The sequence below is a fragment of the Mustela erminea genome, chromosome 8 (assembly GCF_009829155.1).
Source record: "Mustela erminea isolate mMusErm1 chromosome 8, mMusErm1.Pri, whole genome shotgun sequence".
In the NCBI taxonomy this organism is placed as follows: domain Eukaryota; kingdom Metazoa; phylum Chordata; class Mammalia; order Carnivora; family Mustelidae; genus Mustela; species Mustela erminea.
The window spans coordinates 70,519,143-70,545,419 of NC_045621.1; positions in this window are offsets into that span (position 1 = coordinate 70,519,143).

Sequence of the window (26,277 nt, forward strand, 5' to 3'; positions counted from 1 at the left end):
TTTTCTGGTGACACTGTGACAACATGACTCAGTGTCTTTTATGGCATGCTTGACCTTTTCAGTGTAAATGTGAAGTCAGTTCATTTACAAAAAAATAGTCTAGGGTATCATCCAGTTTTCCAAAGGCCTCTTTTTATTCTTGGATACTTAAATCATTGTCTTTAAAATGCCTACTGTGTTGTCAATTCTTAGCTCGTACAACTTGGCCAAATCGTCCCTTGTCAATGGCTTCGCTTTGTGACTTGAGCCGTTCCAGGCTAATGTGGAGAGGGCACTTATTTTTGAAGAAGTCAATTCATTAGTGAATATGTTCATGTTCTGGTGACTTTTGCTTTCCTACTCAACCTTATAACTGTAGGGATTCAAGCTTGGTTAACGAACAACACCCTGTTCTCAATGTCTTGGCAGACATTAAGTGTCAGGATATTTGTGTTACGGAGAAAAGGGTCATTCATGCCATTCCACAGATATGTAAACTGAGGTAAAGATGACACTCATTTGCAGTCAGAAAGGCAAAATGTGGAATGGCATAGGTTCACTCTGAATTTCGTACCTACCCACAACCCCATTCCATTCCCTACATTGCAAAGCCTTTATTTAAAAGTGATGTTGCTGGCAAGTGGGAACCTGACCGTTAAGAAAAATACTATCTTTGCCCTGGCCAATCCCATAATAAACTGAATGACAGAAAAACAAATGTCACTTATTAGAACATTGAGGTTTACTGTTCAAGTGATTAACTAAGAATCATTTGTATGATTAAATGCTGGAAAATAATTTGCTTTCCCCATGAACCTATAGCTTAGATCTCATTACACAGAAGTGCTGCATATTAGTTGAAGCAAATTAACATTCAAACACTTTCTGGAGTGGCTGCTAATCACAGGCTGTTAATTACTGTCATTACATTAGGCTGCAGCAGAGACTACCCGAAGAATCATTCTCATGATCTTGGTATTTGAAAGTGATCTTCACCAATAAAAACACATGTCAGACATACAGAAATTGCAAATTGCAGAAATTGCTGACGGGGTTGAAAATTCCGCTGACTCTAAGTACCCATGCAGTGATGGATGCATTCTTGACACAGTTTCAGTGTTTGGACTTAGGAAATAATGAGTATCAATGTCCTAGCAAGGGAATATGCAAAGATGAAGGAGCCCTTTTGTATCCTTAATTAAGGAAAGTAGTAGCAGAACTCGTTCACAGATAAGTGACTGTACATAATAATCATGTATTTATGTAAGGGACTGCTATGCTATATTACTGTAGTGGCAATTAGATTTTCACAAAGTCGTTTTAATAAAAGGCATACTTACATAATAAATAAACAAAACTGCTCATTTTCATAATAAATAAACAAAACCTCCCTAATTATACACTGGCTTAAAATAAAATGTTCTGCAATGCTAAGTTAAACATATAGACTCTAGCTGCCTGCCGCAGTGTGCCCCAAATCTTCCACCCCACCGTCTTGGTCGCCCCGGGAACTCTGCTAAACAGGGAAAGAGTATTTGTACATTTTGCTTGATTTGCATAAGGGAGGAATCATTTGAGAATTTAGAGGTCAAAGCTTCTGGTAGCTGCTGACCTGACTTCCTTCCTTGCCCAGAAAGTTTGCTGTCCACCCTGTGGCTGCCAATAATTGGGATCACCACAGTGCCCGGATGGTGAGAACGCAGGTGACCAGCACACTTGCGGGCTTGGCAGGCAATCTTCTTCATTAGTGATACTACGGGAGGAATGTCCTAGCTGCGGGCCTTCGAGGAGCCCCGTGTAGGGCCCTAAGTTCTGGCTTCTCATTCAACCACTATGTATTAAATCCCTTTCTTGCAGAAAGCGTTGTACTGGGTGTTGTGGGAACACAAAGATGAATGAGACATGGATCTCGCCATCTAAGGGCTCACAGCTTGGTAAGAAACGATCAGCCTATCAATGTAAGCCTCTGGTCCCAGGGGGCAGAATGGGAAGTTTTGGATGATCCAGGCAGTCCTCCTCTTGATCCTGTAACTGGAACACCTCGGAGGACTTGCTCCAGCCCCTGCATGTGGTTAGGTCAGTACCAGCGGAATCCCTGCCCTAAGTTCACAGGTAGGACACTCTCTCCTAAGGACTAATTAAGACGCATCCACTGCCATACATTCCTTCTGTCCTTCTATTTATTCAGTGTTTGCTATGTGCCAGCTCCTGGGGATTTGAAAAGGAACATGATATATGTGATTCTGCACGGAACTTGCAAGCTGGTGGGGAACATAGATAAGTAGAAAGGCACTAAGACTTTCTGGTAGAAATACCTCTGGCATGCAATGAGAACGCAGAAGGACTCGCAGACTTGAAAAGCCACATTGACTGGGAAATAAGGGAAAAGGAGCAGTGAATGGGGGTACTTTGGGCATGGGGAGTGGGGGGTGCAGTATGGCATGTTGTAAGAACCCAGCAAATTTCGGTAGGACTAATTTAGAGAAGGTAAGGATGTGGGAGCAATGAATGCTGGAGAAGTAAGACTTGTAAATAATAGTAATAAGGTTAAGAATTTAAGATTTATCCTAAGTATTTCCTAAGGTAAGGTACTAATGTTTTATTTTTTATTTTTAATTTTTTTAATAAAGGATTTTATTTATTTGTCAGAGAGAGAGAGAGAGCACAAGCAGGGAGAACGGCAGAGAGAGAAGCAGGCTCCCTGCTGAGCATGGAACCTGGTGTGAGGCTCGATCCCAGGACCCTGGGATCATGACCTGAGCCAAAGGCTAATGCTTCACCAACTGAGCCACCCATCCTCTATTGATGTTTTAAAACAGGGAACCGCACGATCAAGTTTGTGTTTTAAAAAGAACACTTTAGATTTGTCCAGAGAATGAATAGGAAAGGGGCAAACCTGAAGCCAGGGAGAGCAGGTAGGATTCTATCACAGCGTCTGCCTGACTTGGGTGGCGTGCTAGCCGGGGAGGTGGGGCTTGATTGGACAGGAATCGCGCGCGCATGAGTGCGAGCTTGTGATTGGTCGTGTTGAAGAAGAGAAAAAAGGGAAGGAAGACTCCCAGGTTACTGGCGTGAAGGTGTTCCTATTCCTAATATAAGGAACGCGTAAGGCTGCGGTGGGGGAAGCTTAGTGATGAATTTGTCTTGAATGTTGGTCGTGGAGTCTACTTGAAGGACTTCCAAGTGCCATGTCTGGTAAATAGTTGGAGATGGGAGTCTGCGGCTCAGGAAGAAGAGCCAGTGTGAAGCTTAGTCCTTGCCTGTGTCCTTTGTGTTTATTTGCTTTCAGTTGCTTGGTTTCACTACATTTCAACAGAGGCAGAGATCAAAGTTGGTGTTTTCCTCAACAGTGTTTCTCTCCCAGCATGTGTACTTACCTTTTAATTATCTTGCTTTATGTATTATTTAATATAGGAAATTGTGCTCAGATATCATGAGCTTAATTTATACTGACAGAAGCAAAAGACAATACAAATTAAGGTTGCTATGTTTCCTTTAATGCCTGTACAGTTTCCATTCATTAAAAGAAAATTTAAAATGAAAAGTGCTTGTGTTCTTTTCTGGAAGATGTTTCTGGGATCTCTCCAACCTTGAGGCAAGTTCTTGACGTGGTTTCAAAGAGGAGTGCTATCACACAGACACAGATCAGCTTTGGGTGGATTTATGATACGCACTCCCCTCTGATAGGAGTAGGAACATGTTTAGCCATAAGAAAATTTGGGGCTCAGAAAACTGGCTTTGTTTGGATTCAGTCTACAGCTGGTCCACTGGTGCTCTTGCCATTTTTTTTTTCCCATTAAGGTGCTTTCAGTATTCAACTCCATGCCAAACCAGTGATGGGAATTTTTAGCAAGGCCACCTTTCCTGGGAAAGCTGGGAGAGTTAAGTGAGTGGGGGTGAGAGGGTCGTCATGAATATGTGCCGGCCAGCAAATAAGAGGAAGGGGTTCCTCCCCTCAGAGCTGTCTTATGAAACATGACGCTCTGCAAACCCCACAGCACACATAAATTCACCCACTAACACAGGTGCTGTTTCAAGATTAGAAGCATCGTCTCCCTATCATCAGCGCACCAGGAAGAAGCCATGATGCCATCTGTCTGCTCATCCAAGAGGTTGGTTTCCCTTGGCAGAATTCCACTTTGCAGAAGCTCCCAGAGTTCCAGGCAGCAATGGTATATACTCTCTTTCAACATGAGAATCTCAGCCCTCTCTGTAGGTTCACAGTATCTCCCTCCTCAGTCTTTCCCTTCCCATGAACTCCTGTTAATACACATGGTGGCCACTGGCCAGAGCTACGCTAACAGCTTGCTGAAGGATCACCCCGATTAAAACAGAGCCAGAGGCATCTCCATGCCGCAATCCTTTGGCGGCTCTGGCATAGGAACCTCTCCCCAACTCCCAGCCTTCTTCCAAATGGGTGAAATCTGGCTTCAGTGAATCTGAAAATCAGCAGCATGCAACTGGACTCAGATGATGTCAAAGTCTCTATGGGTTATTTGTGGGAGACAGAGCTCCGCGGTGGGGTCCATGGAGGTTTGGAGTATGAGGGCATATGGAAGAGTGCCATCCCCAGGATGTGGCATGACTTTCCTGAAACAAGGACCTTCTTTACATAACCAAAGTACAATTACCAATAGCAGCAAATTTAACAAGAAACACAACACACTTATCTAATTTATAGTCCTATGGAAATTTTTCCATTTCCCTCTTGCCCTTCCCTGGGTTCCAAACCAGGGTCACCAAGTGCATTTAGCTGCCACTTCTAACCTTAGTTTCTTTTTTTTTTTTTTAAGTTTATTTTTTTATTTGAGAGAGAGAGAATGAGAGATAGAGAGCACAAGAGAGGAGAGGGTCAGAGGGAGAAGTAGACTCCTCGCTGAGAAGGGACCATGATGTGGGACTTGATCCGAGGACTCCAGAAGCATGACCTGAGCAGAAGGCAGTCACTTAACTGACTGAGCTACCCAGGTGCCCTCTAATCTTAGTTTCTTTTCATCTGCAGCAGTGCCTCAGCCTTATTTGTCTTCCACAGCCTTGGAGTTTTGAAGTGAACAGGCCAGCTGTTTTGCAGAATGTCCCTAAATTCAGTTTTACCCAATGTACCCTCACGATTAGATTCAGATTGTGTGTTTTTGGCAGGGATACCACTCGAGTCACATTGTGCTCTTCTTAGCAAATCACACCGAGAATCACAAGATGCCAGTTTCTCCCAGTATTGGTGATGTAAACGTCAATACAATTCAGGTGGTGCCTACCAGGTTTCCCCTTGTGAAACTGCTAATTTTCCCTTTGTAATTTATACATAGTTTGTAGAGGGATACTTAGAGATGAAATATCTCATGTTTCATCATAATTTTACTCATTACTTTTAGCATTTGTTGATAATTCTTGCTCAAACCTATTATTGCTCTGATGGTTACAAATGGTGATTTTTTAACTCAATTTTCCTACATTTATAAGTTTTCATTCTACTGTAAAGATGAGCTTTTCCTTTTGCCTCATTTACTTTTTATTCATTCATTTGTTCAAATCAATATGAACTCTAGACTCTCACAGATTTCATTATTTATTATTCTTTATAATTTTGATGCTCAAATTGTCCTAGACTTGGCCATTTGGAACCCCTGCAAGCTAGCTCCTGCATCTTTTTTGACATGTCTGCATTATATTTCAATCACTTCCATATTTTCCAACCCCTAAATTGTTCTAGACTTGTATGTCTTGTATTTTCTTTACCCTATTTTGTGAAGGAGATCCAATTTCTGTTATTATTTAGTAAGCAAGACCTGAGCATACATAATATTTTAAATAAATAAAACAAATAATAAAGAGGACTATAATTATGTGTTTTTTCTTACCTAAAAGTGATGTGCTTATTAAAAGATTATGGGGGATTATGGCAATAGCCATAAAAACATGCCTCCAAGATGGAGTCAGTCAGGCTGTTAACGCCACGTTAGGGAGGCTTGATGTGGATGGAGGGTGAAAATTGAAAATCTAAATATCGTGTTCCCTCTTTAACTTTTGAAGATGTCAAGAAGGATGAAACAATTCAATAATTTCCACATCAACTCTCTATTCTCCTTTCCTAGCTAGTGGAGTTGCTAAACTTACCAAGAGCTAGACTTAGCCTCATAATAGTATAGAAAAATGTGTTCCATATAAATGAGCAACATATAGAAGAAAATAGGCATAAAAGGATGACAAGGAAGGCAAACCTCTGAATTTATTAATTAATTTTCTATGGGAAGAAAATGGGGTTCGTGGAGATTATATAATTTGCTCTAGACCAGATAGCTAGTGTCAGAAAGAGGACTTGCACCTTGTTTTGCCAATTTCTAAGTTCCCTTATTATGCGGCTTTGCCCAATTTGTCTTTTATATTTAATTATTATTATTTTGAAGATATATTCTCAAGGGCCTTCCAGATTGAAATTGGTTTGGGGGGGGGCTTTATTATTTTTAGCTCCTTAGCTCTATAGTCCTTAAAATAATAGCAATAGCTAATATTTCTAGAAAATTTCCCACATGTTCATATGTTATTAAACCTCCAACAACTCGGTGAAATGACTGTCATCATCACCATCATCATCGTCATCACCACCACCACCACCATCATCATCATCCCATTTAAAACTGAGGGAATCGAGGCTTAGAGCAAGTTAAACAACTTGTTCACAGAAAAAGCTTGTCAGTGGAGGAACTCAGATTTGAACCTGGATAGTGTGGCTCTAAGCCTACATTTTTCAACCACTGTACTCTATCAGAACCCATTAAGGGTGTGGGAGTATTCCCCGTGGTCCAATTGTTCTGCAAAACATGCCAATTGGCTATCCCTAGGCTTTCTTGGACCAACATGCTTCCAGTGCTGGAACCAGCCATTTCTCCTTCATGTATTAATGAACTCTCATCAAACCAGATAATTTAAGAAAATAATAGCTAGATAGCTCAAAGGTCATGGATACTGCTTTGAAGTCTACAGTGATACTCTCCCCAGTAGATGCTGCCCTTAGATCTGTCCCGGACAACAGCATTCACTTTTATGGAGGGGAAATATTTGTAGAATTGTTGGTTGAATGTGGCATAGCAAATTAATATTAGGATATTATTCCAGAGAAACTACCAAGTAGAAAGTGTACTTATTGACAATTCAGAGGTCACTACATTACAGAAATCCAGGAAAGACCAAGTCTTCTGACCATGACAAGCTGGAGTCAGGAAACAGGTCAACACTGGGGTTACAAATGTGGGCCCCTGAGTTAGACCATTCATATCTGAATCCTGGCTTTGCCAGTTCCCAGCTGTGTGATTTTGAACAAGTTACTCAACCTTTCCTTGTCTCAGCTTCTTCGACATGATATTCTTCTATAACACCTTCTCTTCATCTACTTTCTTCTCTCTACCCTATGCCTGGAGAGAAAACTACTGATCCAAAGAATTGCTTGGAAAAACTATATATTCACTGAAACGTTGGCAGCTATAATCAACACATCCAATAGTGTATAATGGCTCAGACATTGTACGTGTTTGCCTTTCGTCCCTGTAAAACTCAAACGGGTAATCCTAACGTGTTCATTCAGAGACTAAGGCTCCTTCCAGCTTGTGGCTTTACCATCTCAGTCTTGACTTCCATGGTCACTGTGCTTGTGTGTGTCAAGCTGGTGGGAGGCGGAGGCGAAAGAGCATGGAGAACGCATCAGAGAAGTTTTCACGAGCTAGCTTTGGGAGTGGTTTGCACTGCTTCTGTTCGCATTCCGTGGGCTGGATCTGAGCCACGGGGCTGCACTAAAGTACAAGTAAGACTGGAAGATGCAGTCCAGCTGTGTGAGCGGGAAGGAGAGAAGATGGGTCTGGTGAAGGGCTAGTCCATCTCCGATAAATGTCGGTAGCAAAATTAAGGTGTTTAGAAGGACAGAACTTCAGGTCTGCAATTTGTATTGTTTGAAAAAGTCACTGACACAGTTCCATACCCCTTTCATTCTGATTCTAGCCCTTCAAGTTGTACCTGCTGATCAGTCTGCCTGATCTGAGTCTTGAATTGCTAAAATGAAATTTCACTGTGGACATTTTCATCAAGCAAATGTGACATTGTGTAAACTCTGCAAAAATTTGATCTAATGCTAGTGATGGTATGGATGGTAAAGATCGGCACATTAATATAATATTACCATTACCAGAGTGTACAGAGGCCATTGTGAAAATTCTACTGCACAAACAGCCCATTGAGAGAAGTTAAATTTTGTATACTCCAGTGAGCATAAAATACATGGTTGCCTTTGACTCTAATATGTGTTAATTATGAAAATCAGCTCCAAGCAAAGAAAGCCATAACAATTAAAAACCATCTTTTCATCTTAAAAAAGCCTCCCTTCCCTAAAGTATTTATGTATTCCAATGAAACAAAAATAGTTATGACAAAGCCTAAATAATAACCTCTATAAAGTAGTATACACACACACTCCAAAATATGTAATTATGTTGGATTTAAATAGCAACCAATGTATAACAAGTTCGTTTGGTGAACAGCAACAAAATAGATAATAGATTATGAATGCTGCTACTTCCTTTATTGTTTCCTTCTAGTTTCTGGTATATATAAGTTATGAAAAAAGTGCCGCTTTGGCATGGTTCTCACCCTGCCTTAAGTATTTAAAAATTTCAAAAGCTGAGGTACTGGCCCTGGGGCATCAAATAGGATTGATTTCACATGTTCCAACCAGATGCAATGGCTGCTTGAAAACATTGCATAAAACTACCTGACTTTGTCCAAACGCCTTGGGGAGAGAGCCATGATCCATTAATGATGTCTGCCCAGGCATAGCAACAGAGAGTGTTGATATTCTTGTCAGATGTTTCCAAGCATGGTTACATAGTCATTAAACAGACCAGAGATAAAGGAAAAAGAGTATAAGGAAAGGTTGATTTGGGTCCTTCTATTGGATCTAAAGTATATTTTTTCATTTTTAGGAACCAGTAGGGTAAGGCAAACAAATCCCAGAGACAAAAGCAACAAATAATGCAAAAAGTTACTTAAGCTGCCTTTTTTTCTGTTTGGTTGGTGTTTGTCTATTAGTTTTGTTTTCCCAGGCCATCACAAATGTAGCTGAATCACCATAATGTAGCAATTTTTAATCACTTCAAGTCACATATCTTAAATCTGTGGGTTCTATAAATAAACACACACAGAAAATTCTATGTGGGGAATGACTATTCAATATCAAGGGGAAAAAATTAAGATATTTCCCTTTTTCCAGATTGAGAAACAAAAAGGAATCTGCATATAAAAACCTAAAATAAACATATGATTTAGAGAAAATGTTAACAGCTGTAAGTTTCTCTTCTACTTACATGGAGATTCATTATGGAACTTCCTTTAGAATCAAAGTATTTCTGGGGCAGAGCCAGGCATGATTTCAGGGCTTCAGGGATTCAGAGCAGACGACCCTTCCTTATCACTTATAAGAAAGAAGTCACATTTTTTTTTTTTTTACTTGTTTGTTTCTTCTTGTTTGTTTGCTCTATTCGTTTGAGGGCAACTTGAATTTCCTCCTAAATGACTCACTCCTTGCACCACTAACCTCCCACCTCTTTCTCCCAATGAATCATCTTTGCCTTGAAGGAAGCTCTTTGCTACATGCAGTTTGATAAATTGCATTTATCTGCACGATCTCATGTTTCTAAAATGTCTGCACATCCACTGGCTCCAGGACCTCCCTTTCCAAAACAGAAGGTTTCCCTGGAACACAGCCCTGCCTACTCACTCTAATACCGATCTCCTGCTGACCTTAAAGCTTAAGCTATAGACAGCTAATTCTCATTAATTTGTTAAGTATTTTCACTGTCCCATGTAAACATTTCCCCAGCTGCTTTATTTCTGAGAGGCGAAATTACTCTTCTCTTTCCTCCCCCTTGAATTTCCATTTTTAATTATATTTAAATGAACTAGAGCAGATTTAGAACCCAGATATGGAATGGTTTCTACCCAATTTACTGAAAAAGAGGGATTTTATTGGCACATATTCCTAAGTCCTGCTATTCTTTATTTTTAAAACTTGATAGTGATCTATGAAACTCAAGTTCTGATTGTTCTCTATGTCACACAACAGCTGAGTTCTTTTCCTCTTGTGGAGGGGAGGACTTGAACTAGATCTCTCAACCCTAAGAAGTGGTATGAGTTTTAAACTTTAGCTTCTCCACATGGATAAGTATAAATGATGCTGTTATGAGGAGAAGTTACTGATGGTAATTATAAACTAGTTGGTAGATTTCAAAAGTTCTATAACATTTTAACTTCCTCCACCACAATCCCAGCCTTTTCCCCACAGCATGACTACAACTGGCTATTATTCTGTCATTGTCAGTCCCCCAGAGACCAGAAGATGACTAAGAATTCTCAGACCCCTACTGAAAACTTGAGAGCCTACACCTAGGCAATGTGAGACGATAGGACTTGTCATAGATCGGCAGCAAAGGGTTATTACACAGCACCCTGCCCTGGTCAAGCATGGGGCAGAAATTTCTCCCTGATTGTCCTGTTTTGATTTTAGTGTGTTTGTATTAGAATATATATTAATATATAATATCTATTCATATATTAATACCTTACATATGAGCATTATATATGTTAGTATTAGTATGTTAGTATATTATCTATATTAGAAAATATTAATATATGTTTTAATATTTAATACTTTAAATACACATGCGAGAGATCATCCAGCAAATGGTTAGCGGCAAAACAGATGGGAGGTCTTTACCATCACCACGCACTTTCCAAACCTACAAATCAATAATAATTAAAGCAGATTATGAAAAGGCAATACTGGATAGTGAGATCTTTGGACTTGATTTAAACAGAGCTAAACGCTCTCACATAGAAATTTACTCCATGGACTGGGTTCAAAGCTTGCCAGGGAGGATAATTCAAGGCTGTTGATTGGGTCAAGGTTTGAAAGCACAGCCAATACTTTCTCGTAGTCATGAATTATATATGCATGCACATACACATCTGTGTGTACCTACATGTATGTTTATGTGTGTGTGTACTTCTGGTCTATAAGGATTGTGAAATGTGTGTGTGGATATACATTCCAGAAATCAGCACCACATGATCAATGTTGGGTTGTTTCTCGGGGTATACTGGTAAAGCCCTTTCCTGTCCACCCATCATGTCATAGCTATTGCTGGACTCTTAGAGAACACTGGAGCTGGAACTCAAAGCTGATCGCTGTCCTCACAGAAAGTCTCAGGGAAACTGAAAAACAGAAACACCAGGGCGCCTGGGTGGCTCAGTGGGTTAAAACCTCTGCCTTCAGCTCGGGTCATGATCCCGGGGTTGTAGGATCGAGCCCCACATCGGGCTCTCTGCTCGGTGGGGAGCGTGCTTCCCCCTCTCTCTCTGCCTGCCTCTGTGCCTCACTGTGATCTCTCTCTGTCAAATAAATAAATAAAGTATTAAAAACAAAACAAAACAAAACAAAAACACCAAACCAAACAAAATAAAATTACTTATCTGGGCTGATGCCTTGCAACAGGGTCTAAGCAGAATAAAGATGCATTCCTGTCCTAATATCTTGGCAAGATGTAAGGACTTTTCCCCAAAGATCATGCAAATCCCAATTTTGTAACACTATGTAACTTCTATGTCTGTGGAAAAACCAGCCTTTCAGTGGAGGCCATCAAGGGGGAAAGAAAGAAAAGGCCTGGTGAATCAGTGTCTGTGCGCACGGAATTTGGAAAGCCACACAGCAGGTGCTGCTGGTAGAGGGGATGAGCCTTTGGAGGAGTCTGCTGCAGTTAGAAAGGTGAGAAATATTCTATGCAGCCATTCTGTCCCCCAGCAGCAGAGACTCCTAAGGCCACACAAGGAAGGGGAGAATGACTGCCACTTTCAGGAGAGGCAGTGTGGTGTCTACACAGAACTGGGGCAAGGGGCAAAGCAAGGTGCTTATGGGAAGACTCCGGAAGAAGGGAAAGCCTCACTCAGCAGCTGGGTAACAAGCAGGGCTTGCCCAGTGCACCATCTGGTTTTGGTTCATGCGGCCCCATCCCACCTTCCGAGACTTCTCTTCTCCATCCTTGCTTGCTGGCCGGTGGCCTCCAGCCCAATCTCTCCTCTCCCCACAGTTTTCTGTCTTCTCAGGGTATCCCACACACTGCTGAGCACATGATCTTTCTGGAAAATCTGCCCAAGGAAGAAAGTCTCTTGCATTGCAGTGCATCCTGGCTCTTGAGACTTTATCACTCTGCTCTGCCCTGATCTGGGAAAACAGCTGCTGTCCTAGCCCTGAGTGACTTCCAGAAAGGCAGGGGTGACCTCGTATACAACTCCACATGCCCAGGGCTTCACCGCTGAGTCTGTGCTCCCATGTCAGTCCCATTTCAGGAAATGGTTGATCCCAGGAATCATTCTAGATTCCCTCCTTTCCCTTGTGAACTTTTTGTGCTCTGGCACAGAGTTCAAGACCTAGACCTGCATCATCTTAAGAGCGGTTCTCAACTCTGCCTGTACAATAGAAACACTTGAGAGATTAAGTATGTTAAAAAAAAAATACTAGTGCTCTGCCCCCACACAAGACCAATTCAATATGGGGCAGAGGGTGAGGTCCAGGCATGGGTACTAAAAAAACAAAACAAAACAAAACAAACGAATGAGAGCTTCTTCTTTTTTTTTTTTTTTAAAGATTTTATTTATTTACTTGAGAGAGAGGCAGTGAGAGAGAGCATGAGCGAGGAGAAGGTCAGAGGGAGAAGCAGACTCTCCATGGAGCTGGGAGCCCGATGCGGGACTCAATCCCGGGACTCCGGGATCATGACCCGAGCCGAAGGCAGTCGTCCAACCAACTGAGCCACCCAGGCGTCCCCGAATGAGAGCTTCTTAAACCTGATTCTAACGTGCAGTCAGCGTAGAGGAGCCTGGACTCAGGTGCTGTGTGAAGGACATGAAGCTCTTCAGCCCTCAACCCCGGCCTGGCTGCCGGCTTCCCTCTGGCCCACTTCTCGTCTGATGACCATCCGCCGCCCCAGCTATGGTCTTCTAGTACTTGTGGCTATCTTCATCTGCTGCTGTGCTTCCAGATGCTATCCAGTGAGTGCTCACTCTGAACAAGACACAGTGCAAAGCACTATGTTATCTCACTGAGTCTCCTCAGGAATTCCATGGGGGAAGGACTAATATCATGCCCATTTGTCAGATGAAGAAACTGAAACTTAGAGAGCTTGAATAATAGACCCAAGATGAAAAATCAGGGCTAAGAACTCAGGTTTCCCCCTTTTTTGTTGTCTCTCTTTTTAACCACTCTACTAATTCATCTCAGTTTTACCCATTTCGGGCTTCTAGTATCTACTTCTAGCGACTCCTCCAGCCCTCCAAATGGTTTGTCTGCTCAGTTTGCCTCAGCTATTGCCCCCGACTCCCAAAGGTCCCTTCAGTGTACTCCTCCATGTGCATTAAAACAGTGTAATACCAGCATCTATGATTTGTAGTGAATATCACACAAAATGAATAATTTATTTTGGCAGAACCCGCTGTGGCTTTATAGATACAGGGAAGCTTCAAGTCAGTTACTTTAGATCTGATGTCCTTTTAGAGGCTACTCATGGACTCTCTCCCATAACCCCCAAAAAAGCTCTTGGGATAACCTGTTTGCTGTGGATTTAGGAAAGCTGAAAGGCTACCATGTACCCTTGCCCTTGGGATGGCATTCTCGGAGGTCATTGAGAGACGAGCGCCTCAGAGCTGTGCAGCCTTGGCTTTCAGCAGCAGCATGGTCTGCATGACCCCAATTCCTTTCCTAGATGGACTTGTTTTAGTTTTAAAGATTGCTGCTGGCATTGAAAAAAGGTCAAGTGAGAATGTGGAACTGATCTACAAATAACTATCACTTTGTTTCGAGGTTCCCAAGGACACATGAATATCAAAATAAAGCCAATACTGGAGGATGTAACCCAAGTTCGTTCCTTTAAAAGGACACGGGTGACTTATTTCCCCCTCTTCTGCTCCACCTAGTATCCTCTGCTCTCACCAGGTGTCCTCATACTTGCACTTCCCAGGCTATTGAAGCTTTATTCCTTCCAGCCCAGGACCAGCTCTGTTCCTTCCCTTTTCCCTCTGGGAGGCTTGTTTGCTCTGGAAACAAGTGTGTGTGAATAATCCGTGTTGTGTGAACTATGGAAGCTGGACATAAAAGATGTCGTTAGAAAGTTCTGAGATGTGTCAGCTTAGTCTTGACTCACTTTGGGTCCCAGCTGCAAAAAACCAACCAAACAAACAAACAAAAACTCCCCAAACTGGTGGAGTAGGGAATGATGACTGACAGGGAAGGAACATGCTAGCAGGCCCCCAAGGCCTATCTTCTTTAGGTCATCACAAGGAGTATCTTACTTAGATGCCCCTTTAAGACCTACAATAGCTTTCTATGCCTAAGCTGGCCACAGCATGCATTCAGGACTGGGGGCCACTAGTTTACCAGTTTAAATCAGGTGTTTAGGTGAAAGTGAGTTGTTTGGAGATAAAAAGGGGATTCCTACAATTTTTCCCAGTTGCCACTGTGCCCTATTGTCTCCTGATGCCAATATGAACCCCAGCTGCCCCCGAAGCACCACATATGCACAAGCTTGTTTCATCTTGGCCCACCTCACCCACAGGTCTCCCCCACCAGACATCTGCCTTGAACATGTAAGAGCATGGACTAGGGATTTCTTATAAAGAACTCAATCCAGTGTGTAATGTCTGATCAATGAATACCAGGAATATAAGGGAGGAGGATGACATAAATAGAAGAATTATCAACCCATTGAAACTGACCCAGAATTGACCTAGATGTTAGAATTAGCATAAGAAGACATTAACACAGTCATAACTGTATTTCATATGTTCAAAAAGTAAGTAGAGACAGGATAGGTATGAAAAAGATGCAAATAGAACTTCCAGAGATGAAAACTACAATATCTGAAGTGGAAAATGTGTTGGGAGCAATTAACAGCAGATTAAACATTGTTGAAGAAAAGATGAGTGAACTTGAAGGCCTAGCTACAAAAACTATCCCAAATGAAACATGCGGAGCCAAAAGGATCCAGAAAAATTAAAAGGGCAACAGTGAGTTGGGGGACTACTTCAAGCAGCAAGATAAATATAATAGTGGAATACCCAAGAGAGAGAAGAAAGGAGGAGAGAAAGAAAAAGAAAAATATTTGAAGAAAAAATGGCTGGAAAATATCCAAATTTGATGAAAAAGACTCACATACCTAGGAAGCTCAATGAATAAGAAGCATAAGAAACATGCAGAAAGTGACATCAAAACATACCATAATAAAATCTCTCAAAATTAGTGATAAGGAGAAAATCTTAAAAGCAGCCAGAGAAAAAAGACACCTTATGGATAGAGGGACAAATATAAAACTTACAGTAGATTTCTTGTCAGAAACAATACAAACAGGAAGACAACAGTGCAACATCTATAAAGTTGTGTTGAAAAAAAAATCAAACCTGCCAGCTAAAACTAAACCAATGAAAAATCTTTAAAATATGAAAGTGAAGTAAAGAACTTTTAGATATACAAAAGCTGAAACACTTCATCACCCACAGACCCAGTTAAGAGATGTTAATGAGGGGAGCCTGGGTGGTTCAGTCAGTTTAACACCTGACTTTTGATTTTGACTCAGGTCATGATCTCAGGGTTGTGAGACTGAGCCCATGTTGGGCTCTGTGCCTAGTGCAGAATCTGCTTTTTCCTCTCCCTTTGCCCCTCCCCCCACTCTTGCACTTTCTCTTATATGTTCTCTCTCTCTCTCTCATATAAATAAATAAAATCTTAAAAAAAACTCTGGCTAGGGGATGCAGTCTGGAATCCAATGACCAAATATTCTTACCAGCCAATGACAAAATATTCTCACTTTAAATGAGTGACTTGTACGATATGTGAATTATATCTCAATGAAGAAGCTATTTTAAAAATACTTATGGAAGAAATAATACCAGATCTGTATAAGAAATGAAAACTACATGAGACTTGTTATCCTTCATAAATATAGATGTAAAAATTCTGAACAAAACATTAGCAAATCAATTCAATAACATATAAAAGGATAATATACTATGATCAGTTGGGTTTATCCCAGGATTGCAGGGTTGGTTTAACATTAGAAAACCAACTGTCATATAATAAACTTAAAAAGAACTCCACATGATCATCTTAATGGACATAAAAAAATCTTTGACCAAATTCAACATTCCTATCCCATAAAAACTTTAAGCAAACTAGGAAAGAAAGGGAACTTCCTTAACCCGATAAAAGGTATCTATAAAAAACCTACAGTTAACATCATATTTATTGGTAAAGACTTAATCCTCTCCCCTTAAGGTCAAGAACAAGACTGGAATGTCTGCTTTTGCCACTTATATTCAACACTGATGTGAAAGGGTTAGCCAGTGCAATCAGTCAAGAAAAAAAAAGTTATCCCAATTGAAAAAAGAAGAAATAAAATTATCCTCATTTATAATCCATGTAATTGTTTAAGAAGACAATCTAATAGAATTTACAAAAAAAAGCAGTTAGAACCAATAACTGAATTTAGCAATATTGCAAGATATAAGATCAATATATAAAAATCAGTTGTATTTTTATATACTAACAATATTCAGAAATCTAAAGTGATAACAGTTATTTAATTCATTGATGTTAAAAAACAATAGCATTTATAATGAACACAATTTATAGTGGATATATTTAGGGATCAATATGAAAAGATGCAATATCTGTACACTGAAAACTACAAAATATTACTGAAAGGAAATAAGGGAGACTTAAATAAATGAAGAAAGCCACCTTGTTCATGAGTTAGAAGACTCAATATTGATAAAATCTTACTTCTTTTCCAAATTGATCCATAGATTCAATACAACCCCAATACAAATATCAGCTGGCTTTCTTACCGATAGTGACAAAAAGAGTCTATCATTTGTATGGCAACACGAATGGCCTAGATTAGGCCAAGTAAGTTAGAAAAAGAAAACAAAGTTGGAGCACTAGCACTGCCACTCACCAAGACCAGCAATTACAGAGCTACAGGAATCCAAACAGTGTTGTGTTGATGTCAAATAGATAAACAGATCAATGGAACAGAACAGAGAGTCCAGAAAACAGGTTTTTGACCATGGACAGAGTATTTGAACAGACACCTCACTGAAGAAGAGATATAGATGGCAAATAAGCAATGAAAAGATGCTTAATATCATTAGTCATCAGGGAAATGAAAATTAAAACCAAAGTTAGATATTGCTGTACATCTTTTAAAATGGCTAAAATTAAAACAACTGACCATATCAAGTGTTGGTCAAGAGGCGGAGGAACTGGAACTCTCATACACTGCTGGCAGGGGCACAAAGGGATATGACTGCTTTAGAAAACAATGTGGCAGTGTACTGTAGCCATTGTATTCCTAAGTATTTAACCAGTAAAAAGAAAACATATATCCATTCCAAGACATCGATGGATGCTTGTAGCAGTTTTATTTGTAGTTGCCGAAACCTGAAAATAAGCCAAAGGTCCATCAACAGGTGAACTGGGTAAGTAAACTGTGGTGTATACATACAATGGAATGTTACTTGATCATAAAACGGAATGAGTTACTGGTAAATGCAAAAACGTGGCTGAATCTTAAGATCATATTTAGTGAAAGAAGCCACATACACACAAAAAGAGTACATATGGAACGCATCTATTCGTGTAAAACTCAACAAAATGCAAATGAATCTATGGTGACAGAAAATGTCTCAGGGGTTGCCTGGGAAGAAGGAATAGGTAAGTGTGGGAGGAAGTGCTGACAAATGGGCATAAGGAAATTTGGAAGTTGGTGGATATGATCCCTACCTTGGTGGTTAAGATGGCTTCACAGGTTAAGAGGGTTGAGAGGTACGTATGTCAAACTTACCTCATTATGTACTTTAAATGGTGCAGTCTTCTGTATCTCAATTATACTTCAATAGAATCACTTTTAAAAAGTGATTTTAAAAAAGCTGGTAGAATAAGGAAACACTGAAAACAAACACGACTTTGACCCTGATGTGCTTGACAGACATGTGAGTTTCCTTGGATCCTAAGTGTGCAGCATCCCAGTGGGTCCTGGTCCCCTTGCCCTACCACAGCCCCCACCCGAGCTGCTCCATTTCAGCTTCCTCTGCCCTTCCTTGTCTGGTGTTTAAAAGATTTATAAAGAACTATGAACGAATAACCCATTAAGTGACTCATAAAAGTGATTTGTATAAGAATAGCTTCTCCTGTTGCAGAAGAGTGATAAATTGACAAGGTTTCTTGCTCCCAGTTTCAGCCTAGAAGGTCTTGGCAGTTTGGGGGTAGCCTGGGAAAGCTGGGCAGTATCACATCAAACCCAACCAAGACTAGGTCATGTCTCTACCCCTCTGAGGTCAATTTGCCATCAGATGGTCAACTGTATAGTTTGTCCTAAAAGCTCTAGCTGCCATGTGTGCATGTCAGACATTCTCGTAGTGGCAGTCTTTTTAAAAAGTATATTGTAGGCATATATGCTGCATCTAATTCAAATTGGAATGTTGTGTCACTGTTCTTATTTTAGAGAGTTTCAATGTCATGCCATTCCCTGATAGCCCAGTCTGTTGGTCTTAAGAGAAGGCCATCCCACTGTGCGCTACAAACGGCCAGCCACCTCTGCTGAGCAGCTTTGAACGTGAAAGTCATTAAGAGAAATGTTAACTTACAGAATAGTAACTCTGAACAGTGTGGAATTTGGGCACATAAAAAAGTCTGGACTGATTTGAAAATGGGGTTAATTACACAAACCCAATCATGACCACTATATCCCAAACGATTTCTTGAGCGTACACTTTATTTTCAGCCAGGACAAAAAAAGATGAGTGTACTCATCGTAGACACGTTATTTCTCCTAACCATTCGATTCACATTTTCTTTCTTTCCTCCTCTTTTTTTAAACTAACACAAAAATCTCACAAATGTTCCTATTCTGCGCAGGGCTCTGCCTTTGCCGCAGAAACAGGTTTTCTGCCTAGAGCAAGCATGGCTCTCCATGAGAGCGGGCCGCCTGCTGCAGTGTTTACCTTCACGGGGGCTGCCTGGCTATTGTGGAGCCAGTTGAGATGATTCATGGGTCTGACAGATGTCTGGTACAGCTGGATGTGTCCTTGATTATCCCAAAAGTCTGGACAGCACTGTCATTCACCATTGCCCAAATTATCTTTGTATTGACTGCGGAACCCTCTGTGACAGTACTGTAATGGCTAATTACCCAGGATACCTTTGGTACTCACTTCATAATGCTTTAGTGGAAAAAGAAAAAGACTGTAGGAAAATGAGGGAAAAAAACCCCAAAACCATACCGGTAAAATAACATCCCGTTCTTTGCAAAGAATGTGGACTCTGGTGTGATGCAGAATATATATTTATTCGATATGGTGCAGCTTATGCTAATGAAATCCAGGGCCACAATAGTGGGAGCAGAGATTTCTGGTGAAACACATAAGGAGGAAATAAAATGTAAAGGACCCTGACAGTGATAAATTATGGACAATAGAAGGAGCTATTAGCTGGGAGAGAATTGTATGTATAACATACTTGAAAAAGGAATGACGAGTGGCCATTTGCCTGCCTCATATGTTGCAGGGGGAGAAAAGAACATGTTCTGTTTAGCAAATAACCTCCCCAGAAACAGATAAGAGGGAGGGAGAAAGGAGGAGATCCTTAGTAAAAGCTGCCTGAAGAAACAAGAATTGAAAGCTGAGGTTTCATTTTTTTCCCCATAATGCCATAAATTAGCACATTTTGACAAACATAGCTCCCACAAAGCAGATATATATTAGGGGGAAAAAAGATAAGGGAATAGAGGGTACAAAATCCCATTTTGACTTTTAGTGGAGATGATGAGATCCCAGGAGGGCAGACAAAGCAGACTGGGAACAGCTTTTCACACAAAGAATGCAGTAATTTGCCACGTCCTGTCCAGGCTGTGTTTGAATGTCACTCCCGTCTTAATTACCAGACTAACAAAGCTATTCTGTTATTCTGGAATCTCCGCCACAGTCCCTGCAAGGCAAGACAGCCATCGGGAAGAATTGCTCATGGATCATTACTAAGTGAGTAGGTGAGGCAGGAGGCTTCCGAGGGAGTGGGAACAGTGGTGCCGCAGAAGGTGGGGAACAGCAGTATGTGTCCTTCTGGAGTACTCTCCTCTCACTTGCTCTCGGCTTTTGGAGCCCACAGACTGGCAAAGCGGGATATTTCAGCTTGTGTGGGGGTCTGGGACCACAGCACTTGTGCTCCACAAGCCCTCTGGGTGAGGTCAAGGGAAGACTGTCCCACCTTTGCACTCCGTGTCAACCTCATGCCAAGTAACCTGGGACACCTCAGACACGGTTCCTCTGACCACAAAGCCTTGGTTACTGAAATTCTAACTCATGGAAATGTCCTTTTCACTGAAGCTTAAAAAAAAAAGAAGAACCCCCCCCAAAAAAACCCAAAAAACCCCGAAAGCACATCTCATTTCAATCCATTGCTGAAATCAGTTCAAAAACATGCCACGCCTCTCTTTGGGGTGTTTCTTGGGTCATTCTTCAATGTTGTGGAGATACCGCGAGAATTCTCCCTCAGGAGCATGGTGCTGGTTTAGGTGAGGAAGGTGAGAAGGGTTTGTGCTGCCAGTACCCTGGGCTCTGTGATGGTGACCAGCCTGGGGGTGTGTGTGTGTGTGTGTGTGTGACAGTTTTGATACAGACTACCGAGTCTATACCCTCTTGTACCCATAACGTGCCCTTCTTCAGAAGAAGTCATATTGAGCAATTTAGGCATCCTGGGCTCTGGTCAGTTGAAGTGCTTTTTGTTTGTTCGTTTATTTTTGTTTTTGTTTTTATTTTTAAAAGATTTTATTTATTTGACAGAAAGATCACAAGCCGGCAGAGAGGCAGGCAGAGAGAGAGAAGGAAGCAGGATCCCTTCTGAGCAGAGCCTGAAGTGAGGCTAGATCCTAGGACCCTGAGATCATTACCTGAGCTGAAGGCAGAGGCTTAATCCATTGAGCCACCCAGAGGCACCCTGAAGTGTTTTTACATTTAAAAAGAAGCCTGCTGCATTTCCAGAACATTCAGATGATATTTTTATGTTTCCTTTTTCATTAGAATTTTGGAGTGATACCATGATGATACAGTGTAGCAAACAGAGAAAAAAGAAACATAAATCTTGAGTTCTATGCCCATTGCCATTGAAGAGCAGTTATCTGTCCTTTGTATTCATATCACTAAAAGGACTGATCACATTTAATCTAGGGTTTTATTTGGAGAAGATGGACCTTGACTCTGCTCTACAAAGCATCAGAATGATGATTTTTATTAAAGCATTTTGTTAAATCAAAAGTATAGAAAATAAATAGGAATGATTCATTAAAAACACACTAAGAAAGGGAAGATTTCAAGGCTACAAAGCCTGGCTCATTTTTCAGACAGAGGTTTCGTTTGTCCTAAGACAAAGCATGACAAAAGTGGCTAGAATGGCAAATTCTAGGTATTATGTGAAGTGTGTGTTAAAATTTCTTCTCAAAAGGTAATAAACCCCTGCTTATATGAATAGGACTGAGGCAAGAAATGAAAGGAGGGTCTGAAGATAAAACAGGTAACCTAAGATTGAAGAGATGTGTATCTATTATAAACTGGTAATAGAAATTATCTGTTAAGCTGGGTTTTGAATTATTTAATAACTATATTAAAAATATGTCTTGTAGCCACACAATTGTTTCTCCTTACAGATGTGATACACAACTTTAAAGTGTAATATTTAAAAATGCCTTAAACTATAACGACTGCTCTGAAAAGTTGAAAATTCAAACTTGAAACCCAACAAAAGTAGAGAAAACACTCTGATATACTGTTAGGAAATAAGAGTACTATCTTATGACTAAAATCGTAAACATGGATATTTATGATTGTTGGCCTAAAACTAATTACTGTGGACATAAGCCACATGTGTTTTACTCACTAACTCTCACTCGGTGACAATGATGCACCAGAATTCTAAGAGCAGAGGAAAACCATCATAAAAGGAAGAAGAGAGGAAAAAGGCAATTCTGTAGGATGACCTAACAATTTGCCACTCGAGATCCAAAAGCATTTCCTGGGTGCGATTATTCATCATTTATGTTACAAATAAAAACCTTGGGCCCAGAAAAATCTAGGAGGAGCCTCAAACCCAGATACGTACAGGGGCCAGGCCCCAGGCAGGAGTGTAATGGGCTGACAGAGATGTGGCAAACTGGTGGAGTGTGTCCAGACTAAAGAGGGTACTTCCCCCAATTACTGCCATGCGGGAATGCAAACCTAATTTTGCCAGATCTCTTACCTTTTTGGGAAAACCTGAAAATCCAGACATTTAGAGATTACTGTGGCCTCACATGCTTTTCGCCCACATGTTTTCAGAGCACAAGGTGAGAGCTGGGTTGAGGCACCTATGGCATTCCAGCTATTCAAAAGATAGAACCTTCTAGAGTAGAACATTGTCTGACGTTGGGTAATATACAGTTGGTGAGAGTGTAGTGCTTACGTGTGTATGGTTTCGTTCAGTTAATAGCACTTCTCTTATCTTATATCATCTAATCCACGTGGTTGAAGAGATGAAGGTCTTTCTACATTGCCATTTACAGGCTCCCCATCTCACAGCGGCCTCTGCCTAGGCATTCCTTCCCAAGCCGTTTCATTTAGAAGACTCACAGCATTCTCCAGGGCTCGGAGAAAACCTCCATTGTGCCTCTAACTGGGCTGGACCTTGTCTTATGTCCCCTGGACCTCTCCTTGGCAGCACTCTCACAAATACGAATACATAATTTTTATGGTTGCTGTTCCTGCCTAGACTCTAAGCATCATGAAGACAGAGAACTTTATCTGTATTCTCAGCATCCACTTCAATGTCCAGTGTGCATTTAAAATAATACATGTTTGCAGAAAAAGAAACATTTCAAGGAGTCACATCAAAATTTACCTATGTGTCCAAAGATTATTCCTGTCATTCAAAATCCTCCCTGGAGAGTCTAAATGAGAATTATATTTTATCTCCTGTTAGGTAGACTTGTTACTATATTTCTGAGCATACTTCTGAAGTTACCCCGTTGAGCTAGAGACTCCTTCATTTTTCTGGGTTCCCGTTTCTCTTTTTCTGATAGGTATAAATCATGGAGCCTTCCACAAAATGGCCATTTTGAAGAAAGTCTCTGCTTTGTCCAGACAACAGAAAGGATGAGAAATACTAATTGTGGTAGATTATAAAAATAGCCACAGATTATCTCGCTCTATATATCCCTGCCCTTAGATGATTCCCTCACACAACTACTGGCGATGTGACTTGTTCTGGCCAATGTGACGATTCTCATATGGTGCGAGCAGAGACTTGGGTTCTAGGAAAAATTCTCTTCCTGCTCTTGGAAACCTTGTGACCACATCATGTAAAGAGGCTGGGCTGCTGAGGACAGGCAGACCAGTCATCTCCATTACTCCAGCCAGTAGCTGGAGTTCAGTCATCTTAGACTAGCCAGTCTCCGCGCGGCGTGTCATCTGACTGCAGTTACCCAGGTGAGCCCAGCCTCTGTCCCTGGAGCACAGAACCATGCGTTAATAAATAATTGCTGTTTGAAACCACAGAGTTTTGGGGTGGTTTGTTACGTAGCGAAAACTAAGTGAGATGCTATTTTTCAGAGTAGTGGTGCTTTTTCTACAAGACTAGACTGGAAAATTTGAATATCAATCTTCCTCCCCTCCCCCCGCACCTACGCACTATTACTATTAGCTTCAATAAAGCAGAAGCCATTCAGGGGCGCCTGGGTGGCTCACTGGGTTAAAGCTTCTGCCTTTCGGCTCAGGTCATGATCCCAGGGTCCTGGGATCGAGCCCCACATCAGGCTCTCTGCTCAGCGGGGAGCCTGCTTCCCCGTCTCTCTCTGCCTGCCTCTCTGCCTACTTGTGATCTCTGTCTGTCAAATAAATAAATAAAATCTTAAAAAAAAGAAAAAAGCAGAAGCCATTCAACATGGGAGAGCAGCCCCTCGAGATAGGGAATGTGACCTGAAGGGACAGAATTCCATGCTGTTTTGCCAGCAGCCCCTCTCCAGGTCTCATTAACACCAGAGTGTGAGCAACAGCTGCGACAGGGAGGAAGGAGGAAGAAGAGAGTGGGTGGGTGGTGAGTCAAGCTGCTGGTAAATCTTGTACAGAGAAAATGAAAGAACTTACTGTCCTAGCATTAGAACACAATATCCTTATTATATTAAAAAAATCCAGTTAAAGTTTCTAGCCCCTGAAGGCTAAAGAATGAAGCCAAGCAAATATGGGGACTATGCAGTGTATCATTTTAATGTAGAGAAAACATACCCATTAGATGTGTAAGCTTGCCTTTGTTTGAGGCCCTTAAGCCTTTCTTAGCATTTTTAGGAAAACACGTTGGAAGTAAACATTTGTTACTTTCTAAAACGCTGCTCTGGAGTTTTTATGGTTTTGTGCTGAATCTTGACATAGTAATTTAAAACGGTAAGAACCACACAAAACTTGCAGTTTGTTGTTGCTGAGTTGGGGTAGAGCAGGGTGCGTGTTTACTGGCTGCGTGCTCTTTGTGGGGCTCCAAATCATTTAATCTTCGCAACCAACCCTGTGGAGATTCTGGTTTCCCTTTCTTAAGAAGAAACAGAGTCTCCAAGAGGTTAAACAACTTTGCCCGTGGTGCACAGTCATTAGTAAGGTTATAAATGATAGACACAGAGAGCCAGTCTGAATCCCCTTAGCCTCAGCAATGGTAGAGTGCTTTGGCATGAATGACAATAATAATGATTCTTTAAATTTTTAAATTTTTAATAATGATTATTTTTATCAAGCTCTTGTTATAAAACCTTTCTCATTAGAAATTAATAACTGGAAATTATTGAGAATATACACCCCCTTATAAATCCTCCAAGAAACCCAGACTCTGGGATATATGTTCTGTAAGATGAGTCCCCTTTGATCTTGGTCCAAGGATCGAATCCCTCTCCGGGGGCCCGGGGCTGGCCTGCGGTAGGAGCTCGGTGCTCACAGGTGGCACGAGTCCAGTCCTACTATGCAAGCAGTGGTAGAAGGGTGGAGGACATAACACTAGCCTGCCATTTGGGCTCTTTGGTAGACAGATACTGTATTTGTTTCCTCGGACTTCTGTAACCAGCTACGATAATCTGGGTGGTTTAAAACAACAGAAGTGTGGGGACCCGGGTGGCTCAGCTCGTTAGGTGTCTGATTTCTTGATTTCAGCTCTGGTTGTGATCTCAGGGTCGTGGGATCAAGCCCTGCATCAGGCTCCACGCTCAGCATGGAGCTGGCCTGGGAACCTCTCCAGGTCCCTCTGTCCCTACCCCCGTTCGTGTTTTCTCCCTTTCTGTCTCTATAAATACATAGAATCTTAAAAACAAAAAACAAAAAAAGCCCCAGAAATTTATCCTTTCCCAGTTCTGGAGGCTTAGAAATCTTGAAATCAAGTTTTTGGTAAGGCCCTGCGCTCTCTGAAAGCTTTAGGGAAGGAGTTTTCTTCACCTTTTCCTTTGCCTCTTCCACAATCCAAGCAAGGCCAAGCAGCGTTGCTGACAATCCTTGGCTTATGGCAGCATAGTTCCAGTCTCTGCCTCCCTCTTTCCACAGCTGTCTTCCCTCTGCATATGTCAGTGTCCAAATTCCCCTTTTGATAAGCATACCAGTCATATTGGGTTCAGGGCCAAACTCGAATCCAGGATGACCTCATCTTCACTTGCTCACAATTTCAAAGACCCGATTTCCAAAGACAGTCACATTCGCAGATTCCAGGTGGATGCAGATTTGGGGGAGCATTGATAGTTTAGGAATTTAAAATATGTTGATGCTTTCAGGGCCAAACAGAAGTGGAGGCAGGACCAAGCACCGCTGGTCCAGGCTGGGAAGGGCCTCACCACCCCACAACAAGCAACAGCCCCAAACTCCTGGCATAGGCTTGATTTTTAATTTCAACCACCTAGGAAGGTGAAATACGATAGACTGTATCAGCTGTGATAGCTTACTCTAAATAATTCTCTCCAAGCGCCAATCTGGATGACAGAGAAAGAAAAAAAAGCACAAAAATGAAGGTAAGGAAGTAGGAAGTTGTAGGGAAACGCCACTGGACAAGGAGAAGAGGGGTAGAGCTGCCAGATACAGAAAGTCTGGGTGGATCCATGCAAGGAGCAAAGAGACAAGAATCTTAGAACAAAAAAAAGCAGCTGGAAGAAGAGACCTTTCTATTCGTCA